A 26512-nucleotide genomic window follows, 5' to 3' on the forward strand; every position below is an offset into this window, starting at 1 on the left:
GTTGAACATGAATTGTATTTATGTTAAATGGTTCCTCGTGTGGCATGACAAATGACTATGGTATTTTATGTTAAAGAAGTTGTGACATCCTTGTATTTCATGTTTACTCTGATTATTATTGTATTTTCCGCGGGGGTTTAGAAGGGTGTTACATGATACGTCTTACACAAGACAAACTTAGATATGTTTTAAAAAAAACTGACCTAGAAAGGATATGATACGTCTTAAACAAGATTACCTAGAAAGGCTCTTGGAAAGGATACGATACGTCTTAGACAAGATTAACTTAGATATGTCCTAAACAAAACTGACCTAGAAAGGATATGGTACGTCTTAAACAAGATTACCTAGAAAGGGTAAGATATATCTTAGAAAATATTTGGATAAATATTTGAAGAATATTACCTAAAGAGGTTGAGATATGTCTTAAATAAGACTACTTAGAAAGGCTCCTAAAAAAAAGGTATGAAACGTCTTAAACAAGACAACCTAGAAAGGTTCCTAAAAAACATATGAAACGTTTTAAACAAGATTACCTAGAAAGGCTCCTAAAAAGATATGAAATGTCTTAAACAAGACTAACCTAGAGAGGTTCCTAGAAGGGATATGAAATATCTTAAACAAAACTAACCTAGAGAGGTTCCTAGAAAGGATACGAAATGTTTTAAACAAGACTACAAGGTTAACCTAGATATGTCTTAAACAAGACTGACATGGAAAGACTCCTAGAGAGGATAAGAAAGGTCTTAGCGAAGACTACCTAGAAAGGTTGATAAGCGTCTTGGAAAAGACTACCTGGAAAGGTAAGAAATTCTTTGATTGTTTCTGAATTGCCTTTGAAGAAAGGCTCAGAACGAAGCATCAAAATTGTTAAGATTAAATCGTTGAAACGATCGTATTTGCACCGTATTTGGATGATGATATCCGTTTGACTCTAGAGTGACCTGAAAAGGTAAATGTTGATTTCATGCAATGTTATGATGCATGTGTCATGTAATGAGATTCTCAATATAAATGAGAATTATGTATGTACGACGATCCCACATTGTAGGTCGTAAATAATACAGGCGTAGGAAGGCCAATCAGCAATGCTCCTTGTGTGATACTAGCGTGATTTCCCCAATATCAGAAATTCTGAGAGACACACCATTTATCCTGAAGGAAATATCCTTAGAGGGAACTCGAATATTACCATGTCATGCCACGAACCTGACATGCACTGCCCCAGTATTTGAATTCTTGAAAGATATGCCCCAGTCAATAGGATCATTGATTGTATGCCCCTGTAATCCTCGAAATTTCGCCCCTGTTTAGGAGAACCCTCTAGACGTGGTTCCCCCGGTTCAGGGATCTTTATTAGGAATGATCGCTTTTGATTAAACCAATCTCCCTGATGCTAAGTATTGATTTAAATGTGAAGCAGATGCTTTTCAGAATTAGTCATGCGTTTTGGTCGTGTCTGATGGACAAAAATTTCGCTAAATACTCAGAATGAGATGATGTCTTCTAGGAGATTACCTGAAGAGGTTCCTGGAAAGGATATGAGATCGTCTTGAACAAGACTGTGCTTTAAACAAAGCTCGGGGAGGCACGTTTGTAAAGAGGGTCAAAGAATCCCATAGAGGACAAAGACTATTTTAAGGAATGTGGTGTTTTAAACAAAACTCAGGAGAAGACATTTTGAAGAAGATTACCCTAGAAAGGATAGGAGACCGTCCTAAAGAAGATTGTACTTTAAACACAGTTTGACAGGGTTCTTGGAAGCATAAGGGAAATTTGATCATGTCTTAAAAAAGACTAACTGGAAAGATTGACGGGTGTCTTAAAGAAGATTACCTAGAAAGGTTCCTGGAAAGGATGAGCAAAATTTTTTTTAGAGAAAATTACCTGAAGAGGCTCTTAAAAAGGGTGAGGAATGTCTTAAAGAAGACTACCTAAAGAGGTTTTTAGAAAGGGATGTGTCTTAGAGAAGACTATCTGGAACGATTCCTGAAAATGACGAGAGATACCTGGAAAGGCTCATAGAAAGGACGAGAAGTTATGTTTTAAAGAAGACTATCTGAAAAAGGCTTCCTAGAAAGGATAGTAGATGTTTGAACATGTCTTAAAGAAGACTACCTGAAAAGATTAAGAGACGTCTTAAAGAAAATTACCTAGAAAAGGTTCCTGAAAAGGGTGGGTGGTATTAACAACATTTGACACTGAGTGACCTTTGCAACGTGCCCCCCGGTAATGGACTTGCCCCATGGGCTATTCAGAGTCCTTGAGAGATTATGTGGATCTTGATTAGATTGCCCCAAATAAATAGGATAACAACGGGATATGCCTTGTGTATACACTAGCTATCCGAGTCATACGTAAGAGATATTTCTTCTTTGATATGCTTTTAAAGCTATTTCGCCTGTCGGTAGGATTTTTAGCCATTAGCCATGCCCCATGCAACTTCTCCCTGATGTTAAAACATTTGAATCTATATAGACCAGTGTGCTTTACGATGAAATTCATAAGATGCGAATGCATATGTCTGTCTTGAAAGCTTAAAACATTTTTGAGTAAAACAAAGTGTTTTTTTTGTAAGAAAGTGATATCAACTCAAGAGTTATAGTGGACCTTAAGGAGTCGGGATACCTTTTGGTAACGGTATGCTTTCGAACTAACCATGCTTTAGTTAGGACTTTTAAGGGTTGTAACGTGGCCTGGTTCGCAGTTTTAATAAAAAAAGGATAATGGCTTAAAGTTTATTCGTACCCATCCCAATCTTCGTGATGTTCTCCAGTCCTACGCTCAGTTAATTATGCATTTAGGCTCCAAAGGACTTTGGGAATTATAACATTGACATTTATGATGGTTCAAAAACCAAAGGTTTATCTGCAGAGGCAGTCATCCTCCTTTTGTAATATTATCCTTTTGTCAAGAGTATGTAGTGACCTCTTTTTTTTGACTTTATTATCCCTAATTTTTGCCTGAACTGTTTATTTAAAATTACAATCAGCGGGATGCCCCAATTTTGCCTAAGTCTCCTTAATAGGTTTTGACTTGGCAGGCCTTGCGTTGTTTTTTCTTTTTCTTTGTGGACATTGACTGCCAGGTGTCATACCCCAAAATTTGCCCATACTATTTCTCCTATTCAAATTCAGATCAAAGTACAAAGCTCAAAGACACCCTCTCCTAAACAAGGTTCAAAGAACTAGGGTTTTGTTGTTCTAAGGTAAAATCAATGAACCAATGGCTCTAAGACATCCCACATGGTCTATGATACTCCATACTACCTCCACGACAAATCTCAGGTCTCGATTCAAAAGATTGCTCACTCAATGGTCCAAACGATCAATAATCGACTAGTTGACATAAAAGTCAAACTATGGTCAAAATACAGTCGAAACTCCTGAATTTTGGTCAACGTAAATATTATGAAGTCACGTTCATCATTTGATCAATAATTGATCATGATTCATCAGGGAAAACTCAAAAATCATCAAAGGAAAAAGTTTCTAATTAGGGTTTTTGAACTGAATGTCAACCCAACTCTGACTGGCCATATCTCTCTCATACTTTCTCTAAAATTCCCCAAACAGTGCTCATTCTCAAGGAAAATCAATTCTCTACAACTTTGATGTTGGGCTCAAGGTCAAGAAATGCTTTCGCATAAGAGATATAAGTCAAAACATTACAGGTCCTTCTAGAAGCTCGCAAAAAGCTGTTTTTGTCAGGAGCCATATGTTCAAAATAAAATCTCCAAATGAAAAATATGTTCCAAAGTGGCTTGTAGAGAACATCTTGGGCTTTCCAAAAAGTCCTAGAACGCTTCTATACCATAAAAATTGAGAAAGTTATGGACTTCTAAAGTTGGTCAACTTTAGGAAAAGGGCAAAAAGTCATAATGAAGAAACTTACATTTTTAGGGCATGTGACCTATGTTTCATGGTTTAAACATGTTTCTCATGTTACCAATTGTCTCTAAAGACCATACCCTTGCTTCCCATATTTTTATCCTATTTATTTTATTTTTTATTCACTTAAAATACAAAATAAATGGAATAAAATATGAATAAATGATAAAAAATACATGGTAACTTATTTTTTGACCAAATCCAATCTCCACCTCAGCATAAGACCAAAAAAAACGTGGAAAGAAGAATGGAAAATAGAATGAGGCAAAAGAAGCAAGATTTGGTACAAAATTCGAATCAAATATTTTTCAATTTTTACTTCATTAAGATTGGATTTCTTTCCAAAGTGTTTGCCCTGAATCTTTTCAAAAACCTCTTGTTTTTAACTGTTTTATTTGGTTTGTTTTCACCAATTAGGGTTAGATCAGTTAATGCACTAACATTTTTCTTCTTCATGTCTAATTTTCGGATTAACCAAGATCTTGCAGCCACGCGCCCTACCAGATCAAAAAAAAAGCTAAGTTTTTAATCCTTTTTTATTTAAATATTATTTTATTTTTCTTTTTGCTTTATAGATTGAAATAGGATTACTTCAAATAATCAATGAATCATTCATACACTCACCCTATTATCTTCATTTTAATTTTCAGGGTCAATCGGATGTTCGAGGAAGTTCGAGAGATCAAGACATTCAAATGTTTAAAAACTAATTATTGATCCTTCTTATTGTTCCGCCTTTTAATTTCCCCCATCCCCGCAGGTGCTTATTGTAATAGCGTAGGGTTTTAATTCTGCCTTTATTTTTCTGCTGTGGTTAGTAATCTAGGGAGTGCAAGCCTTGAACTGAATTAGCTCACTAATTACAAGATAACAATATCTGAATTAAACACATGATTGTGCCACACACACACCTTTAGGGTAACCCTTCTTGTGCTGCCTGTTGCCTTATATTGTTGCCTGGTTGCCTTATTAGTTTTGTTGCCTAAAAATAGTCAAGTCCCTCGATTCCGAGGATACCTAAAGCAATTGTTGCCTTCAAAGTTATTGAAACTCCCTCGATGTTGCCTCGGTAAATGATTTGTCCCTATTGCTAAGGTATCCTCGCATGATGCCTAAAAACATTAAATGGCTATTCTGATCCTTCCCTTAGACTACCTGCCCCTCTATGGCAGGGACAGTCTTATGGTGAACGATAATTGCGATGACCCTTAACATCCAATTGAAAGACTTCCTGCCCCTCATGGTATGGATAGACCCTTTCGCCCGAAAGACTTAAAGAACACGAAAGACAAACTTAGGGTAGGTAGTTCTTAATTGCTTGCTCATATTCAAATCAAACTTTCAAAATACTTTTCACACCTCCTTTCAAATACTTTCAAAACAAGGCTACGCTTATTTACAAGCTAAAGTCCTTAACGAAATCTTTTTACTATTCACACACGACACTTTTCAAACAATTCAAACAAACAAGTGAGCTAAGCAATTAAGAGCCCATGGATAACCATGGATGCAAAGGGTTCCTTACACCTTCCCTTTGTATAACCTACCCCCCGAACTCAAGATCTTTCAAAGGTCTTTCCTGTTCTTTTTGCCTTTCCGATTGGATAAAAAAAAGTCGGTGGCGACTCTTGCTATCCGCACATTTCGAATAAAGTCAGTTCACCTTATTACAGAACTGGCGACTCTGCTGGGGATTATTTTCTTATAAAAGAGGGGTTACCTTAAAAGTTTAGGATCCACTTAATTGTTTATTATTGTTTGCTTTGCTTGCTTTATTTTTCAGGGGCGTTTTGGGAATTAAATGAAGGACGAATCCTATTCCCGGATTCAAGAACACTTAAGATTAGGAGTGGCATAGTCATAGCGACCTCTTTCACATATGTGGGAGATGAGTCAATATGAAGTTCACACTTGAGTTAGGACTCCATAGCATATGCACACCTTTCTCAAATGAGGGGGGTCTATGTATGTGTCTACGGGTGCGCCGGAGCTCAAGGACCTTTAGTTACCCTTAACCCATCCTGGCCTTTAGGAACGTAGTGGGGGGACTACTCTTGACAAATGTTGAGAACTAGTCGCTACCCGATGCTACAATTCAGATAGGTCCTTTCTCAAAGTATCATTGCATGATGCGAATGTATCATGTCCGAGGGTGCTTTAGAAGGGCTGACAATTCTGGATAACTTCTAGAACCCGTTGCTGAAATCTCCTTATCCATAGAAATACCCTTGGGAAGGACACCTGATCAGACCCCGTGCAAGCCTTAAGCCAAAAATTGTGTGACTTGTGTGACTTGCGTGACTTGCCTTTGTTTGCTACTAACCTTCATTTCCTTGCAGGTTTTGTTAAAAGGGCTTGTTTGTCTTTACTATCTCACACGATGCCCAATAAACTACATTTGCATAACATCATGACATCATAAGCATAACATGATTTAATCAACCCTTTCAAGGATCTTAGGAATTTAGGGCGCACAATTTCAGGTGCCTTTGTCAAAGACTGAATTCCTATCAAGGGGCAAGAGGATTTATTTTCCTCTGGCCACATATCTTCCAATTTAAAGACTCGATACCTATCAAGGGGAAAGAGGATTTATTTTCCTCTAGCCATGTACCTTCAAGTTCAAAGATATCCCGAATCAGAGGCGATGACCCACTCGATATGGTGAGCTTGATTCTTAAAGAAGGACGCTTAAGAACGAAAGCCAAGGTTCTTCATACGAAGCTAGGATTGATTCAATGTCTAAATATTGCAAACTAAATTTCCTAAAGATCCTTGAAAACATTGCATCTGCATTCATAACATCGCATAACAGGTTTCTACAACAGGTCTCTCATCTTCTCTCGCTATTTATTTCAGCACAAATGGATCTCGAGCAATCAATCCAAAATCTTCAGGCTCAGAATAACCAGTTCCGAAAAATAATCTTTCATTTGGCCAAGGGGCAAGAAGAATTAAAGGCACTTCTGATCGAGAAGGAGGAGAATCAACATAAGCATCAAGGTGGTAAAGATAATCGGAAATCCAAACCTAAGCGAGCATTTACTCCGTTGCATATGCCGCTGTCTCGAGTTTTGCAACAACTGCTCAATCAAAATCTGATAACTCTGTTGCCTCCATATTCATTTCCTACCAATCCCACTCCTGGGTATAAGTACCATGCGAGATGTGCTTATCATTCAAATAGTCCTGGTCATGACACAGAGGATTGTGGACCATTGAAGCATAAGATCCAAGATTTAATCGACGACCAGATCATTGACTTCAACTTACCTGAGGAATCTCATATGGCTGATATTGTGTACAATCGGAAAAGTCGTAATGAACACAACCAATATGTGGGGGCAGTTCTGATCTCCACACAGGCGCCACAACAAAGTCGTCTAAACAAGCAAGGCACGCCTAAGCGCCAGTTCACAAAGATCAATATGTCACTGGCTCAGGTATTGCAACATCTGCTTAAGGAAAACTTGATTACTACAAGGGATCCTCCCGTGAAACCCAATACTTCCACTCCTAGCTATAAGCCCGATGCAAGGTTCGCATATCATTCCGATAGTCCTGGACATGACACCAATAATTGTTGGTCGTTAAAGAGCAAGATCCAAGATATTATTGATGCTGGTGAAATTGAGTTCAACTCTCCCAAGACTCCTATGGTGATCACCACTCCTATGCCTAGTCATGACAAGACTGATTGACGTCTAGACGGACGAACTTTTTAGATCATTAGATTTACTTTCATTTGCAATTTCTTTCCTGTTTGTTTAAACATTCGACTTATGATAGACATTATCTGTTTTAATAATCATCATCAGTGCATTGCATATGTTTGTCTTGAATAAATCATTTTGCTATCACTCATTTTAAATTATGTATTTACTTTGCATATGTTTCGTGATATTCAACTCCTGCTAAAGCTGTATACCTCTTGAGGGAGGATGACGAAAATGATACCGCAACCTCATACAATATGCTTTCGAACAGACTATGCTGACGATGTACAGGCATTGTTTCAATTCCTAAACAGTGGAGATATAAGGATGTTAATCCCTCGTCAACCCCTTTGAGCCTAAGAAGTAGAAGTTTCTTTCTTGTACTAATTAAAACCCTTGATCATAACCTGGGGAAGGGTAGTTCTTAGTTAATTTGGCTATACATTCTATTTTAAGAGAATCATTCAGTACATCTTTCAACAAAGGTTTCAATCACAAGCGTTCATCCGCACACATCAAAGAAGTGTTTGAGATGTCAATCAAAAGCCAATGATGGTTCATCAATCATTAAGCAAGGCAGTCAATATCTTTCAAAAAAAATGAAAAAAACATATATACGAAGAAAAGCCTGCTAAGTCAAAATTCAAAAAGAAGACTTAGGCAAAAATCAAGGCATCCCGCTTACTGTAAGCTCAAAATAGACAGTTCAGGCAAAAGTTAGGGATATCAAAAAGATGAAAAAAGAGAAGTCAATAAATTCCTGAACAACTCAATGTTGTGACTACCAAAAGGAAGAAGTGACTGCCATCTCAAAAGTTCTCTTTGCTTGTGAACCATCATCATTATCGAAGGTGCAAATCCAAAAGTCTCTTGGAACCTGAATGCATAAGTTGAATTAACTGAGCTTAGGACTGAAGATCATCACGAAGAGGGGTGGGTACAACCAAATTTTGAGCCATTATCCTTTGTTTCTTAAACCGTGAACCAAGCCACATTACAACCCTTAAAAGTCCTAACTGAAGCGTGGTTAGTTCAAAAGCATACTGTCACCAAAAAGGTATCCTGACTCCTTAGGGTTTATCACAAATGCCGAGTTGATGTTTCGTTTTTTTCAAATAGCATGTTTTTACAAATATCATGATTTTACATCTCTTGGTTTAATGTTTTTTCAAAAAAACTCAAGACAAACGTATGCATTGCATCTCATGAATTCATTATTAAACATATTCTGCTACATAATTTCTAATGTTAGCATCAGAAAGAACTTGCGCAGGGTACAACTAATGACTGGAAGTTATCCCGATAGACAAGATTACTCCGAGAAGCAATGTCTCCTACGTATACAAGGGGAATGGCACGCTTTGCCCAAATCAATCTGGGGCAATCAATTCAAGATTCGAAGAATTTCTCAAGGGCGCCAAAACAACCAGGGGCATGCATCCAAATAGATCTGAAGCTACTTCCCAACCAACATGGGATATTGTCTTTGGCCTATGATCACTAGGGGCATGTCGCCCATAGTGCACGTCTCATAAAGTCCTCGCGAGGCGAATCTTTCCAAAGTTCCTACTAGCAGGGGAAAATCTATGCAAGTCCAGTTTGACATCTTGATCAATACTCAGTGGTGTGTCCTAATCAAATCCAGGAATGGTAGTTACTATAATACTGGGGGAAACTTTCAAGACAACCATGTCTCTCCACAGAGCCGGGTTCACAAGATCATATCCCCACAGAGTAATCATCTTCAAATGCTCTCGTCCCGACAAAGACATGGCTCCCCAACAAAGTTTACATCTTCAACACCACTGGTTCTCCAACACTTTGCTCTTCTCCAACATGGGTTACTAATACTTTTATCCCCAATCAGGGTCCATCAAGTTACTGATCATCCCCAAGCAAGAATCATAAATTCCCAGCTGAGCACCTTCAGACAAGATCAGATATCAAAATCACAAGGATACAGAGATTTATTTTCTCAATCATATTCACATATCATATGTCATAAACATATTCATACATTGCATACATTACTTCATAATGAATTCATACATAACACGCAAGTTTCTCATTTATTTTGAGAGACTCGTTGCATAATACATACATCATATATCATAGTGAATTCATAACATACATACGTCTCATTACATATGCATAACACTCTCATTCATTTCAAAAAAAATTATAATGCATGCATCACGACATTGCATAAAACTAATGTTTCTTTTGCAGTCTACTTATACATCTTCTAGATATAGTGCAGATATAATCAAGTCAACGATTTAATTCTGACACTCATTCAAGACAGAGATTTACTTCTGACTCTTAATTTTGGATATCTTCCAAAGATAGCTCAGAGATAATCAAGACAGAGATTTAATTCTGACACTTAATTTTGGATTTCTCCCAGAGATAGTTCAGAGATAATCAAGACAAAGATTTAATTCTGATACTTAGTTTCGGGTATTCTCCAGAGATAGTTCAGAGATAATCAAGACGAAGATTTAATTCTGATACTTAGTTCCGGGTATTCTCCAGAGATAGTTCAGAGATAATCAAGACAAAGATTTAATTCTGATACTTAGTTCCGGGTATTCTCCAGAGATAGTTCAGAGATAATCAAGACGAAGACTTAATTCTGATACTTAGTTCCGGGTATTCTCCAGAGATAGTTCAGAGATAATCAAGACAAAGATTTAATTCTGATACTTAGTTCCGGGTATTCTCCAGAGATAGTTCACAGATAATCAAGACGAAGATTTAATTCTGATACTTAGTTCTGGGTATTCTCCAGAGATAGTTCAGAAATAATCATCCTTCCAAGATCTAATTCAGTTACTATGAACAGGTGCTGACACGATCAACACTCAACAAATACTTCTCAATACAAAGGATTCAGTCTAACGCACGACTCATCCTTCAGCCTAACGCACGGCCTTCCAAACATCTACGGATGCAATTTGGATTTAGTCCAACGCACGACTCATCCTTCGACCTGACGCACGGTTTTCCAGACATCTGCTAATGCAAACATCCTCCAGTCTAACATACGACTCATCCTAAGGATATTCTTCAGATACGGTCTAACGCACGACGTATTCTAACTCAAGTCTACTAAGCCGGATGGCATCTTTAAGCCCATCTCCGACAACACTCAGCCTAGATGGCATCTTCAAGCCCATCTCCGATCAAAGTCCCTACTTCAGCAAGGGCAAATTCTTGGGTATTCAAGTGTTCAATCTTCTTCTACCTTCAGATTCCGACTGGCGTACAAACCTCTCTACATATTCAGGTAAAAAAAATTGAACAGGGGCAGCTGTCATACCCCAAAATTTGCCCATACTATTTCTCCTATTCAAATTCAGATCAAAGTACAAAGCTCAAAGACACCCTCTCCTAAACACGGTTCAAAGAACTAGGGTTTTGTTGTTCTAAGGTAAAATCAATGAACCAATGGCTGTAAGACATCCCACATGGTCTATGATACTCCATACTACCTCCACGACAATCTCAAGTCTCGATTCAAAAGATTGCTCACTCAATGGTCCAAACGATCAATAATCGACTAGTTGACATAAAAGTCAAACTATGGTCAAAATACAGTCGAAACTCCTGAATTTTGGTCAACGTCAATATTATGAAGTCACATTCATCATTTGATCAATAATTGATCATTATTCATCAGGGAAAACTCAAAAATCATCAACGGAAAAAGTTTCTAATTAGGGTTTTTGAACTGAATGTCAACCCAACTCTGACTGGCCATATCTCTCTCATACTTTCTCTAAAATTCCCCAACCAAATCTCATACTCAAGGAAAATCAATTCTCTACAACTTTGATGTTGGGCTCAAGGTCAAGAAATGCTTTTGCATAAGAGATATAAGTCAAAACATTAAAGGTCCTTCTAGAAGCTCGCAAAAAGCTGTTTTTGTCAGGAGCCATATGTTCAAAATAAAATCTCCAAATGAAAAATATGTTCCAAAGTGGCTTGTAGAGGACATCTTGGGCTTTCCAAAAAGTCCTAGAACGCTTCTATACGATAAAAATTGAGAAAGTTATGGACTTCTAAAGTTGGACAACTTTTGGAAAAAGGCAAAAAGTCATAATGAAGAAACTTACATTTTTAGGGCATGTGACCTATGTTTCATGGTTTAAACATGTTTCTCGTGTTACCAATTGTCTCTAAAGACCATACCCTTGCTTCCCATATTTTTATCCTATTTATTTTATTTTTTATTCACTTAAAATACAAAATAAATGGAATAAAATATGAATAAATGATAAAAAATACATGGTAACTTATTTTTTGACCAAATCCAATCTCCACCTCAGCATAAGACCAAAAAAAAACGTGGAAAGAAGAATGGAAAATAGAATGAGGCAAAAGAAGCAAGATTTGATACAAAATTGGAATCAAATATTTTTCAATTTTTACTTCATTAAGATTGGATTTCTTTCCAAAGTGTTTGCCCTGAATCTTTTCAAAAACCTCTTGTTTTTAACTGTTTTATTCTGTTTGTTTTCACCAATTAGGGTTAGATCAGTTAATGCACTAACATTTTTCTTCTTCATGGCTAATTTTCGGGTTAACCAAGATCTTGCAGCCATGTGCCCTACCAGATCAAAAAAAAGCTAAGTTTTTAATCCTTTTTTATTTAAATATTATTTTATTTTTCTTTTTGCTTTATAGATTGAAATAGGATTACTTGAAATAATCAATGAATCATTCATACACTCACCCCTATTATCTTCATTTTAATTTTCAGGGTCAATCGGATGTTCGAGGAAGTTAGAGAGATCAAGACATTCAAATGTTTAAAAACTAATTATTGATCCTTCTTATTGTTCCGCCTTTTAATTTCCCCCATCCCCGCAGGTGTTTATTGTAATAGCGTAGGGTTTTAATTTTGTTGTGGTTAGTAATCTTAGGGACTGCAAGCCTTGAACTGAATTAGCTCACTAATTACAAGATAACAATATCTGAATTAAACACATGATTGTGCCACACACACACCTGTAGGGTAACCCTTCTTGTGCTGCCTGTTGCCTTATATTGTTGCCTGGTTGCCTTATTAGTTTTGTTGCCTAAAAATAGTCAAGTCCCTCGATTCCGAGGATACCTAAAGCAATTGTTGCCTTTAAAGTTATTGAAACTCCCTCAATGTTGCCTCGGTAAATGATTTGTCCCTATTGCTAAGGTATCCTCGCGTGATGCCTAAAAACATTAAATGGCTATTCTGATCCTTCCCTTAGACTACTTGGCAGGGATAGTCTTATGGTGAATGATAATTGCGATGACCCTTAACATCCAATTGAAAGACTTCCTGCCCCTCATGGTATGGATAGACCCTTTCGCCCGAAAGACTTAAAGAACACGAAAGACAAACTTAGGGTAGGTAGTTCTTAATTGCTTGCTCATATTCAAATCAAACTTTCAAAATACTTTTCACACCTCCTTTCAAATACTTTCAAAACAAGGCTACGCTTATTTACAAGCTAAAGTCCTTAAGGAAATCTTTTTACTATTCACACACGACACTTTTCAAACAATTCAAACAAATAAGTGAGCTAAGCAATTAAGAGCCCATGGATAACCATGGATGCAAAGGGTGCCTTACACCTTCCCTTTGTATAACCTACCCCCCGAACTCAAGATCTTTCAAAGGTCTTTCCTGTTCTTTTTGCCTTTCCGATTGGATAAAATAAAAGTCGGTGGCGACTCTTGCTATCCGCACATTTCGAATAAAGTCAGTTCACCGTATTACACCAGGCTTAATTGTGACGGAGAACCATCAGTGATTATGTTCAAAGGAACAATTTGGGATAATCAAGTTAACTGAACAGCTACTCTACTCCAGGTTATATTTTGAGGGTTTTTATTTTGTACGTGAAGGAAAACTCCTACTTCTTAGGCTCAAAGGGGTTGACGAGGGATTAACATCCTTATATCTCCACTGTATTGGGATTGAAACAATGCCTGTACATCGTCAACACGGTCTATTCGAAAGCGTATTGTATGAGATTGTGGTATCGTTTTCGTCATTCTCCCTCTAAAGGTACACATCTTTGAACGAAAGTTGAATATCACAAATAAGAAAACCAAGTAAGAACACAGTTTTAAATATAGTGAAAACACTAGGAATAAATCAAGATAAACGTAAGCAATGCATTAATGATTATTGTAAAGTACATAGCGTATACCGCAAAACCAATGTTTAAACAAACAGAAAAGAAATTGCGAATGAAAACAAAACTAATGATCTAAGAAACCCTCCTTCTAGCCACTTATAGCATTACACTTTCGAGGCTCTTCGAACTCAATGAGCCCTTCTTCAATTAAATCTTGGATCTTGTGCTTCAACGGCCCATAATCCTCTGTGTCATGACCAGGACTATCTGAGTGATAAGCGCACCTAGCATGATGCTTGTACCCAGGAGCGGGGTTAGCTGGAGCTGAGTATGAAGGTAGCAGAGTTATCAGGTTCTGACTGAGCAGATGTTGCAAAGCTTGAGACAGTGGCATGTACAACAGGGTGAATGATCGTTTTGGCTTTGACCTCCAGGTGCGTTGGCCACCCTGTTGCTTTTGCTGATCCTTCTGTTGTAGTTCCGGGGTCTGATTAAACAGGATTGCCCCCAGAGTGTTGGGTTCCTTTTTCCCATCATATAACTTCTTTGTGTGATAGGAACCTGAGGGGGCCCCTTGTATCTTCCCATTTTTTATCCCATTTTCAATTCTTTCACCAATGACTACCAAGTCCGAGAACCCTGAAGATATGCTTCCGACCATCTTATCGTAGTATGGTCCTTGCAAAGTGCCCATAAATATGTCCACCAGTTCTTTTTCCATCAAGGGAGGTTGGACTCGAGAAGTCATTTCCCTCCACCTTTGGGCATGCTCCTTGAATGTGATATCCTTCTTCTGTGACATATTTTGTAATTGCATCCGGTTGGGTGCCATGTCCAGGTTGTACTTGTATTGCTTCAAGAATGTGTTAGCAAGATCATTCCAGCTTCGGATATAGGATTTCTCCAATTGCATGTACCAGTCAACAGATGCCCCGCTTAAGCTATCTTGGAAGAAATGTATCATCAGCTTTTGATCGTGGGCATAGGCAGCCATTTTTCGCACATACATGCGCAAGTGGTTCCTCGGACATGTGAGTCCTTTGTATTTCTCGAAGTCAGGAATCTTGAATTTGTGTGGGATAGTCAAGTCTAAGACCAAGCTCATTTCGAAGGCATCCACATCGAAAGCATCGTATCCTTCTACCACCTTTAGTCTCTCCTCTTGTGCCTTGATTTGTTCATTATCCTTGGAGTCTTCCCCAGAGTTAGGAATAGACTGTTGTGTCTGAGATGCTTGATTTGCGTTGTCCACCTCTTGTACTCCGTATTGCAGATCCAGGTAATCAACATCCTTAGGGACATTGTTAGCAGGAATGCGAACTGTGCGAGTTATCCCTTTCGTTTGTAGAGTGGGGACAAATCCTTCTTGAGAGGTCTCTCCTTTCTCTTGGAATTGGATAGCTCTCCTAACAGATCGGACCTGGGGTCTGTCCTTAGCAGGGCCAAAGCATGCCACAAATCCTAGCAGCGGGTTTTCATCGTTGGTGATCTCATCCTGAACCAGGGTATCCCCAGACTGAACCTCTTTTGCCTTTTCTTGTTTATCTAGGAGGGCCTTCATGAATCCTAGAATCTGAGCCATACCTCCTTTAACCTCTTCCATACTAACCTTTAGCTGATCCACCTCCTCACGAAGGGCGGCTTGATTCTGTTCTAGCGGATCCATTGATTTTTTTTGCTGAAATCTTGTCTGATAAGACGGCCGGGATGTTAGATTATCCTTCCCAATGGTCTCTTGCTCTGAAGGTAAAAGAGAAATCTTCTTTCAATGCCATGAAAATGATATGCATGCCATGAATGATATGCTTTATTCGTGTTTATGTCTTACCCACATCCATTGATTAAATATAATAACTCCTTTTTTTTATCTTTCTCATTATTTTTCGTGGATAAGACATGATGCAAGAATGCACATGATGCATGATGAATGCCACAATTATACGATATATTAAAAAAATAATGAAAACGTACAGTTAAACACATAAGCACATAAGCCCTAGGTTCATAGGTTTAACGTAACGGCTTAGGGTGCCTACCCTTCCCATTGGTATGTTCTAGAAGGTCTCATGGGGTCGTTCGTAGCCGCCGAGACTTTTTGTCTCTTTGGATTTTAGAACAACTCATTTTATCCATGAGGTTCGAATTTTAGGGGTAGCTTCCTAGAGAGATCAGCCAAATACCAAGTCCAGCCCTCAACAAGGTCAAGCCTCGTATCTAACCTTTCCGGATATTCAACCCACTCTGAGTGGAATTATAATAAGACTCGTAGGCGATGTAATTCCCCTCTGGTCTTAAATATAATTCTCACGCTTAGGTTTAACAACAGTTTTATAATCCCAGCATTGCAAATATATTAATATAACATTTAAACATTTAATGCAAATATATTAACATAAACAATTAACATTTAGGAAAATAATAAAAATTAAATAAATAAATAAAACAGAAATTAAATATTTATTAAAAAAACCATAACCCTAAACCAAACCCTAAAATGGCGAATTAGCCAAACCCTAAAAATTTCGCCAAAAACCTAAACCCTCTCAAGCCTTAGGAGCATAATAATTCATCATTTTTAGTTAATCCCCAGCAGAGTCGCCAGTTGTAGCAACCTGCCCTAAAAATTAAAGATTTAGAGTCGCCACCTATTCTGAAGGGCGAATAGGAAACCCTACGCAGTTAAGAGAACGGGGTAACATTATTATAATCAGGTCGAGGGAAGGTGTTAGGCACCCTCAACCCTTTCCTAAGGTTTGTATCTAAGGTTAAGGCTTATGGCTAAAATATCTATAAAATAAGAAAATACAAGTACCTGGTTAATACTATTATGCCCTTTGCCCTTTTGCCAACACCTACCCAATTTTGCTTTTTTATTGTCTTTTCTCATTTTTTTGTCAGATTTTATTATTATTATATTAAAGTGATCATTTTATATATGCATATTTCAATTTTCTACTCATTTCCAATTTCTTCTCTCTCACTTTCTTTTTCCTCACGCTCTCTCTCTCAAAATTTCCCCAACAACCTTCTTTCTCTCTTTTCTCTCTACAACATCCTCTCTTATCTCTCTACAGCAACCTTCTTTCTCTCTTTTTTCTCTTTCTGCTTCTATCTTGCTTCCATATCCCTCTTCCTTTTGCTATTCTTCTTCTCCCTTCTTTCTCTTTTGTTATCTGAAACAATAATGGTGTCTGAATCGGTTTACGGTGTGCGAATCGATTGGATTCAGATTTTTTAGGGTTTCAAATAGTGATAATCGGTTATAAAGTTAGGGTTTTTAATTTGTAGTTTGGGTTTTAGTGGTTTATTTGATGATTTTGTGGTTTGTTTTTCAGGATATAAACTGGATCGAGTTTTACCGCTGAGTTATGAAGCTAACTAGGTATGGGTTCTCTTTGGTTTTCTTATAAACTTAGGCTTTTGATTTTGTAGTTAGGGTTCTTATAAACTTATGGTTTTGAATTTGTAGGTAGGGTTTTAGTGGTTTATTTGATGATTTTGTGGTTTATTTTCCAGGTTATGGACTGAATCGAGTTCTACCGCTGAGTTTGAAGCTAACAAGGTATGGGTTAACTTGGACATTGTTTCTATTCTAATTATTTGAGTATTTTAGGATGAAGGTTTAGACATTGCTGTTGTTTTGTTGTTATAGTGTCCAGAAAATAAACTTATGGTTTTGTTGTTGGCCCTTCGGTTTGCTGATTCAAACGAATCATATACTGATTTTGAGATTCTTTGTTGTTTATGTTGTTTTGAATGAAATGCAGGTCTGAATAAACACCAGTTCAAACGTAACAACTGTTATCGCCTTTGTGAAGTTAGCGCTGACCAATTTCTTGCAGAAATTGAAGAGAAGCTGAGGAGTTTGTTTCCAACAAGTGGGCTTTTTCCAGGTATATATGGAATTATTGATTAATGGTGTAGAATCGTATTTTAATGTTCTTCTATTTGATGCAGTTTTTTTATTATTTCTTCTCTACATACATCTTGGATATGGTTCATCACTTCCTTAGTTTTATTGTTTTTGTTTCTGCTGTATGGCAATGCTTCTTAGTTTTTGAGAGGCTGTTGCCAGAAGCAATAGGTCACCTGAAAAACTGCTTATTCTTCTCGACATGTACGAGATAATGAGAAAGGTGGGGAAGATGCTTTTTTGTAAGCAACTATAATGGAGGAGTTATTGTTGTTGCTGATGGTGTCTCTGGGTAACTTACTTTCTCACTAACTTCAATTTTATAGAATTAATTGTTAGTTTCAGCTTTGCTATTATACATCATATTGAGATATCGTTTTCGGATAATTTGTTTCAACATGTTTTTGTGTTATCCTTGGCTACCATTTTTTTTCTTTCTTCCCATTTTCTTTCTATACTTCCCTCTGTTGGAATTAGGTTTGGAACGAGAATGAATATGAAAGAGCCGACGGGAACGAAAAGTTTATTTTTCAGTAAGTTTATTTTTTTCTTTTATGCATTAGTTGCTTGCAGGGCTTTATCTCAGAGGAATGATGAGCCTAAGAAGGCTTCAAGACCGTGGGACAAAAATCGCGATGGTTTTGTCATTGGCGAAGGCGCTGGTGTCCTGGTAAAATCTTAAACTTGCCGTTTTGTTTGCTTAGTGATATGACTTTGGGTTTCTAAAAATACATATCAGGTTGCAGTTATTTTCTGGTGTAACCCTTTTGACAGTTATTTTCGACATGAACTTGCTAATGAAAAGCCATCAGAAACTACCACAATTGTTGCCCAAGACACTTCTGGTTCTATTTCTATTAAGAAATTATTAATTTTAAATATAGTTTGATGTTTATCTGATATATATTCAGTATGATGTATTGTTGATATTGTTCTCTAAGACACTGTTGGTGTTGTATGTTTACTTGTAGGTTTTTAATATTATCAATCTTGGACACTCACTCTCCATAGAGCCTTGGTTCAGGGTCTTATTGCACAAGATATCAAAGTACGACTGTTCTGAGTAAACATTAACTTCTTGGTTTTGTTTCTTTATTGCTGAACAATTTGAAACTTTTTTTGAGTTAAATCTGCAGGTTTAACTTGCAGGTTGAACACATATACTTTATTGTGAAGAGAATGTATGTTTTAGTGTTGAGTGTAGGTATGCAACGTTGAAATCTATGGCTTATTTTCTTGTCTCATTGTGTATGCTAAATCAAGGAAATTAGTAGTTTGTTGAATTTGGGATCAGATGTTTCAGCTGAGTACGGGGTTGCAGTTGCCACTGATTCTGGAGGTGTATAGCCTGATTGTTTTATTCTTCATGAATGTTGCAAGGGATCCAATGGCTTAAATTCCAATTCAGATGTCGGGATTTATGGTCAAGAAGATGGAAACAATAATCAAACAGTGAACTCAATCTCAAGTTACATGTCAAGCAAATGTTCTCTTGATAATGATAATTTTTTTTAACATTACAACAAGCTTTAGTTTTTGAGGTTTGGATTCTCTATCGTCGCGGATTTTCACTTACAACCTCTGCCTGTATTGTGTAGGATGTTGGACTCCTTGCTAGGCATACCAGTACCGTGTCAATAATGGACACTGGTAAAGAATAAGGACTTTATTTCTTACATTTTTCTTGTAACAATATCTTTAGAAATGCTCACTGATATTCATAACTTAATTTGTTTTATAGAATTAAATGATGAATTTTGAAATCCTATTTGGAGAAATAGAGTGGAAAGTTGGAAGGAAAAGGACAAAAACAATAAGAAGAAAAAGGCAGCACCTAAGGCTGAAAATGAGAAGCAATGAACTTCATCTCCCTACTACACGTGAATCATATATTTTATACACAAATAGAAGTGGTGATCCATAGATATAATTTGATATTTGATAGTAATGCTATACCTGTATTGTATATGTGACTATGTTTTTGCAGATTTTGATATTCAAGAGAGTTCTGAAATAGATAGCCTTGTATATTAAAGGAACAGTAATCCTAATGAGAAAAATATAACTTAAAATACACTCATAAGCAATACCAGACTGTATTAAGTGGTCTTACTTTGGCTTTAAATCACAGTGGATAATAGGATCTGGTTTGCATTCGTGAAGATAATTCATGCCCCTGCCAACAATAAATTTAGATAACTATTGTCAACAGCCCGGACGAATGTCCGACAAATTTATAATTATTGGGGCAATATAAACTAGCATGCTAAGGAACAACTAAATGCGCCTTTTGGAAATCAATGATCATATAAGGGAGAATATTATTAAAAATGGACGTGAATGATTTTCTAAAGATATGCTCACAAAGATTCCATGCAGCATAGCTGCTGAAAATGACTACTTGCCTAATGATTTTCTAATGATTTTATTTCGTTGTGAAAAACAAATGCGCGCACAACACCAGTACCCGTGCGAATGCACGGGTATCCCACTAGTTTAGGATAATAGCTAAAGAAATGAAAAGGGCAAAATTGAGATTTTAAGTGAATTGAGATTTTAGGGAGGGGGACTCGCCTTTGTTATACAAGTGCCTACGTATCTCCTTAGGGAGAATCAGAGTCAACATAGTTCGGGCACAGGGTTGTACGCCTTTGAATTGGAATTTGATTTGATATGGTTGGAAGTTGTTTTAAAGGCTTTTTGAATGGCCTATCACAGTTAGTTTTGAATTTGATTTGAGGATGAAAAAGTTTTGAGGTTTGGCATACAACCCTGATTTTGATGTATCACCGTTAGATGCGATGATCAATAGGTTTGATCATTATAGTTAACAGATTATGGGGTATTGTTGGTTACTCTGATCGATGAATTCGATCGTCGCGGGCAGCAAATAAAAGTGTTTTAAATTTTATATATATTTTTATCTCCCGTCTAATGCGACTAATAGCTTTAGTCGGGTCGAGGAGAGAATTACTCGAGAGTTATTTGAATTATTAATAAACAAATTAATTAAATAAAAATTATTTCTCATCTACTTGCGACTAATAGGTATAGTCGGTTCGAGGAGAAAATTAACCAGAATTAGTTAAATTATTATTAACAAATAAATTAAATTGATAAAAAATTATTTCTCGCCTAATGCGACTAATAGGTATAGTCGGTTCGGGGAGAAAATTAGATTGAATTATCAAAATAACAAACAATTAAATAATTAGAATTTTTACAAAATTAATTAATTAATTTTATTATTTTTTTATTTTATACAAGGGGGTGTATTTTGCATTGGCTAAGTATTTTAGGGGTGTGTGAATAGCTACAGGCCAGGCCTAATTAACTTTGAGGCCCGGTTGGTTCAATGTGCGCGTGTACAGGGTGTTACGGTGAGACAACGAACCCTATGCCATGGATCTAGATCTAATGGCCTGCATGTATTGATCTAAAGGGTGCATGGTAGAGGAGAACACACTGAATCACGTTCAGTGATGCTGCCAAGTGGCCATGGGAGGCCAAGTGGCTACGATCTAACGCTCCAGAACAGCAATTATCCACCTCTCACCTTCATTCCACTCCCATTTCCATTTTTCTTTCTCTCTCTAACTCAGACCTTCTCTCTCTTCGTTCTCTCTTCCTCTTTCTCGCCTTCGCATCTCACCGAACCACACAACAACATCCTAACCCAGAAACCCCACGCCAAAAGCCATAACCACTACCCCCACCACCGTGAACCGCCCATGGCTCCGCCGCTCTCCCCAGTTTTCCGATGAATATTCATCAGAATATTCATACCCAAACCCAGACGTTCTTCAATCTGAACCCATATATTCAACCCAGATGAAGATCTTTGAAGATCTTCATCTTCTCCACCTACGTCCTTTGACTACAAGCCCAGAAAAGTAGAAAACCCTAAGAATCCTAACCTGAATACGTACCTTAAACCCTATCTCGAACCTAGAAACGCAATCAGACAAACACAAACATGCAAAACCTAAGCTAAGTTTCAGATCAATTACCTTTTGTCTTCTTTTTCTGGTTCGTGTAAGCTCCCCCACGCGCTAATCCCTTCTCTCGCTCTGTGTGTTATGCAGGTTCGAATAAAACTCAATGAGGACCTTGAAGATCTCAGAGTTCGTTCGCGGCGGCTTTAAGAATTTCCAGAAAAATTCCCTCTCTTCTGATTTTTCTTTTTAGTTCTTATAGCCTAGGGTTTTAATCTATTTTAAGTTAGATTAGATTTAGGATTCAATTAGTTTTTTAGGATTTGATTCGATTGTAAATTAGGAATTATTGATTTGTAATTAATTCAAGATTTGATTTAATAAAGATTGACTTTTGTTTATGTTTTGATTTGATTTGTTATTTGATTTGATTACGTTTCTGATTTCAATTGAGCTTGTAGAAGATTCGCTGGGCCTGGTTTTTTTGTTAAGGTTGAATTTAGGGTTTGTTGTTGAAGGGCGGCTGCCGCAGGTTCTCGTGAGGAAGGAGGTGAACAGGGTTCACACGAAACCCTAGCCTTGACCAAGTCAACTCTTAATAAATCAAATAATTAATAATTAATATAAACACCTAAAAAAGCTAAATAATTATTATAATTGAAACATAAAAACAATACTTAATTATCAATGAATAATGATGTTTAATTAATAATAATCTTTATAATTTTATATTTTAGCAAAATCACCAACTCAAATAATAGTGTTGTATTAAATAATTAACATAAAATGGGCTTACATCTTAATTGGGCTTACCACTCACCCCCTATTTTTGTATACACCCCCATCTTTAAAAGTTAATGATCTTTAGTAACAATCCAAATAATCATGAACCCAGTAAATAATGGTAGTGTAATATCCACAAGGATGATAAAAGAGAAATCCCTAGAACGAGATATATAGGCTATCAGTTGGGCCTAGGTACCTGCTAAATACACACCTAAACTTGATCAAAGGTTTCATAAGAGGTTGGGTTTAACAATAGATATGTTAAACCCCATGACTCTTAATTTCAATACCCTTAAACAAATTAAAAGATGTGAATTATATCGGGTAAATTTAGGGGTATGACAACAACATTCACCTAAGGGAGAAACCTGCAGTTAATGGGCAAGACCTACCTCTTGAATTATCTATGGTTTTTAATGTTAAAGGCTAAAGTTAAAATTAATTTAAATTACTAAACCTACATTAAATTATAAATCTAAAATTAATTATTAACCTAAAATTAATTAAACCTAAAATTAATTTGAACACTAATTAAAATTATTAATAATTAAAACTTAATTAATTAACCTAAAATTAATTATCTATTTACCCTAAAAAAACCTAATTAAATTTACCTAATTATTAACTAAGTTAATCCTAAAAACTAACCAAATCCTAATTAGTGTTTTTTTAGCTTTTTAGAAAACAGATTAACAGTTAATTGGTAATTAGAAAGAAAAGGAAAAAGATAAACTGAAAACAAAGAATGAGAAAATAATAGGAAATACTGGGCGCAGGGGATAATGTGTTGGGGCCTCCTGAAGGTGCACGATGCGCCTGGCTACTCATGGGCGTTGGATCTGGAGCAGGTGGAGATCTGATGGTGAGATGGAGAGGGATGCACGGTGAATCTTCATCAGCCAAGTGCGCTGGATCTGGAACCAAGCTAGTAGCTCAATTAGTAGCAGGAATTGCTATGAATATGTACTTAACCCCTAGGTACATGGTTCGGTTCCTGCGGGAGGCAAAAACAATATTTCCTGGGCAGCCGGTAAGCGGACCTAGGGGGAGTATTGATTAAGCTGGTGACATGCTTGGTAGGCCGGAAGCCCTGCGGGGTAAGCGGAAATCCAGGGTGTTACAGACATTGTACTCAGTCAGCATTTGTTTCATCCAGACCAATTGTGAACAACTACTACCAGCTGCTATGTACTCTGATTCAGCAGTAGATAAGGAGACACAATTTTGTTTCTTGCTGAACCATGATATAAGGTTGCTACCTAGAAAGAAACATCCTTCAGATGTGCTTTTTCTGTCATCAGCACTTCTAGCCCAGTCAGCATCACAGTATCCAGTCAAGACAGAGTCACTTCTGTTGGTCTACAGTATGCCATAGTCTAAAGTCCCATTTACATATTTAAGAATTCTCTTGACTTGATTCAAGTGACTTGCCTTCTCTAGAGTCCCATTTACATATTTAAGAAATTCCATCAACACTTGTGTTCTGGTGTTGAATACTCTATAAGCCCTGCTGTTTGTTGAATATCCCAAGAATATGCTTTCATCACTTTTGGAGTCCATTTTTCTCCTTTGGTCTCGATCTGTCAGGATGTAGCCCTTGCTCCCAAAAACATGAAAATACTTGACACTTGGTTTCTTTCCTCTCTAGAGTTTATAAAGAGTGGAAGAGGTTCCTTTTCTCAATGTTACTTTGTTATGGACATAGCAGGCTGTGCTCATAGCTTCAGCCCAAAAATACATGGGTAGTTTCTTACCATGAATCATTGCTTTGGCTGATTCTTGTATAGTCCTGTTTTTCCTTTCTACTACTCTATTTTGTTATGGTGTAATAGGGGAGGAGAATTCATGACTAATTACTTCAGTTGAGCAGAATTCAGCAAATCTGGCATTCTCAAATTCTTTTCCATGATCGCTTCTGATTCTGATGACAGTGCTTTCCTTTTCTCTTTGTAGTCTAGTGCAGAGCTCTTTAAAGACATCAAATACGTCAGATTTTTCTCTAACGAAGCTTATCCATGTGTATCTAGAGTAATCATCAACTACTACATAAGCATACCTTTTTCCTCCAAGACTTTCCACTTGCATTGGTCCATTAGATCCATATGCAATAGTTCCAGAGTTTTAGAGGTGGTGAGTTGACTGACCCTTGGGTGAGAGGTCCTGGTTTGCTTTCCAGCTTAACATTCTCCACAAACTTTGCCTTCATCAATTTGTAACTTAGGTATTCCTCTCACAGCTTCCTTGTTTATGATCTTTTTCATTCCTCTCAAATGCAGATATCTCAGTTTTTGATGCCAGAGTCTAACTTCTTTTTTTTCTTTTGCCATGGCGCATATTGATGAATGACTTGCTATTTTGGGTTCCCATAAGTAGCAGTTGTCTTTGGATCTTACTCCCGTCATGACCTCTACATCTTCTTCATTAGTGACCACACATTCATTTCCGGTAAATTTGACTTTTAGGCCTTTGTCATATAGTTGACTGATGCTGATCAAGTTTGCAGCTATACCTTTGACTAGTAGAACACTGTCTAGTTGAGGGGCTCCTGCATGTTCTAGTTTTCCTACCCCTTTAATCTCTCCCCTGGCTCCATCACCAAAGATCGCATAGCTGGTGGAGTGTGGCTTGATTTCTTCTAACAAGTTTTTCATTCTTGTCATGTGTTTTGAACATCCACTATCAAAATACTAGTCTCCTTTGGTTGACACCCTCAAGGAGGTGTGAGCAATTAAACCAGAACATTTTGCAACCCATTGTTGTTTCGTGAGAAGGTTGTGCTGGTTGAGATTGTTTGTACATTTTTGCCAAGGGTATCCATTTAGTTCATAGCAAAATCGTTTCAGGTGGCCAAATCTCTTACAGTAGTGGCATCTCCATTTCTAAAATTTCCCTTTTGATTGGTTCCAATTCCTCATTTCATGATGTCGTGACGTCGATGCTGACATCTGCTTGACAGGGAGTGTTTCTGGTTCTGACTCTTTTAACCCTAGATTAGGTTCATTTACAAATCCTAATCCAGACCTATTTCTTCCTTTCTGACCAATTTCAAGAATCTTTTGAAGGGAGTCAGTTCCATTGTTCAGCATTCTAATTGATCTTGATATCTGATCTAGTTTGTAGTTGAAAATGCTGATTTCACCATTGAGATGTGCTATGGTTGCTAGAAGTTCTCTTTTCTTGACTTCCAGTTCTTCTATAACTTTCTTTTGTTTCTCCTTTATCCTCTATATTTCAGCACTCTTGATCCTTAGATCATTGTATGAGATGGTCAGTTCTTCAAAGGTAGGGGCCCTTTTGTTGTTTTTGTGATTAAGTGTACACACACTTGTTAGAGCAGCACATTCCTCTTCAGTATCACTATCTGAGTTTTCATTAGATCGAGTGGCAGACATACCTTTTCTTTGCTCTTTGAGGTAGGTGGGACATTCAGCTTGAATGTGTCCATATCCTTCACAAGCGTGACATTGAACCTGTCTTTCCAGATCTTCCTTTTCTTCAGCTGAGACTCTTCTGTTAGGAGCATATGTTTTGTTGATGTCATTGGAAGTGTTCTTGACATTGAATCTGGACTTCTGACCAACCCTTTTAATAAATTTGTTGAATTGTTTTCCAAGCATGGTTATGGCTTCTGATATATTGTCATTATTTCCATTATTATCATCTGTGTTGGTGATAAACGCTATGCTTTTGTTCTTCTCTTCAACCGGCTTACAAATGCTCAAATCAAAGGTTTGTAGAGACCCAATGAGTTCGTCCAGCTTCATTTTGCTGATGTCTTGGGCTTCCTCTATGGCAGTTACCTTCATATCAAATCGCTTAGGCAGTAATCTGAGGACCTTCCTTACCAATTTTTCTTCAGTCATTTTTTCTCCTAAGGCACCTGAGTTGTTTGATATCTCAAGAACATTCATGTAGAATTCATAAATGGTTTCTGTAATTGCAAAGCGTCTCAAGCATATTTTGGTTTTGATGAAGACAATGTGGACATCAAGCTTTCATAAAGGATGTGCAAAAAGTATTTCAAGTCTTAAGCAAAAACACATCATTTCAAAGTCTTGAAGAAATTGTGAAGATTCAAGAATCGAGCTAAAGCGTCAAAGGTATAAACAATACTCACTTTGACATATAATTGTTCACAAATATA

At 37.1% G+C, this 26512-nt stretch overlaps 2 long non-coding RNA genes across 2 annotated transcripts; both read left to right on the plus strand.

The window, feature by feature from the left end:
• The first annotated feature begins 16675 nt into the window (after positions 1-16675).
• Positions 16676-17871, plus strand: LOC131611528 (uncharacterized). The gene is made up of 4 exons (XR_009286959.1): positions 16676-16940; positions 17070-17116; positions 17502-17627; positions 17789-17871. It is a non-coding gene; the product is annotated as an uncharacterized LOC131611528 (long non-coding RNA).
• Positions 17872-18360: 489 nt separating this feature from the next.
• LOC131611527 (uncharacterized) lies at positions 18361-19723 on the plus strand. Its single transcript, XR_009286957.1, has 2 exons — positions 18361-19297; positions 19389-19723. It is a non-coding gene; the product is annotated as an uncharacterized LOC131611527 (long non-coding RNA).
• Positions 19724-26512: the final 6789 nt, after the last annotated feature.

Source organism: Vicia villosa, linkage group LG6 (assembly GCF_029867415.1).
Source record: "Vicia villosa cultivar HV-30 ecotype Madison, WI linkage group LG6, Vvil1.0, whole genome shotgun sequence".
Lineage (NCBI taxonomy): Eukaryota > Viridiplantae > Streptophyta > Magnoliopsida > Fabales > Fabaceae > Vicia > Vicia villosa.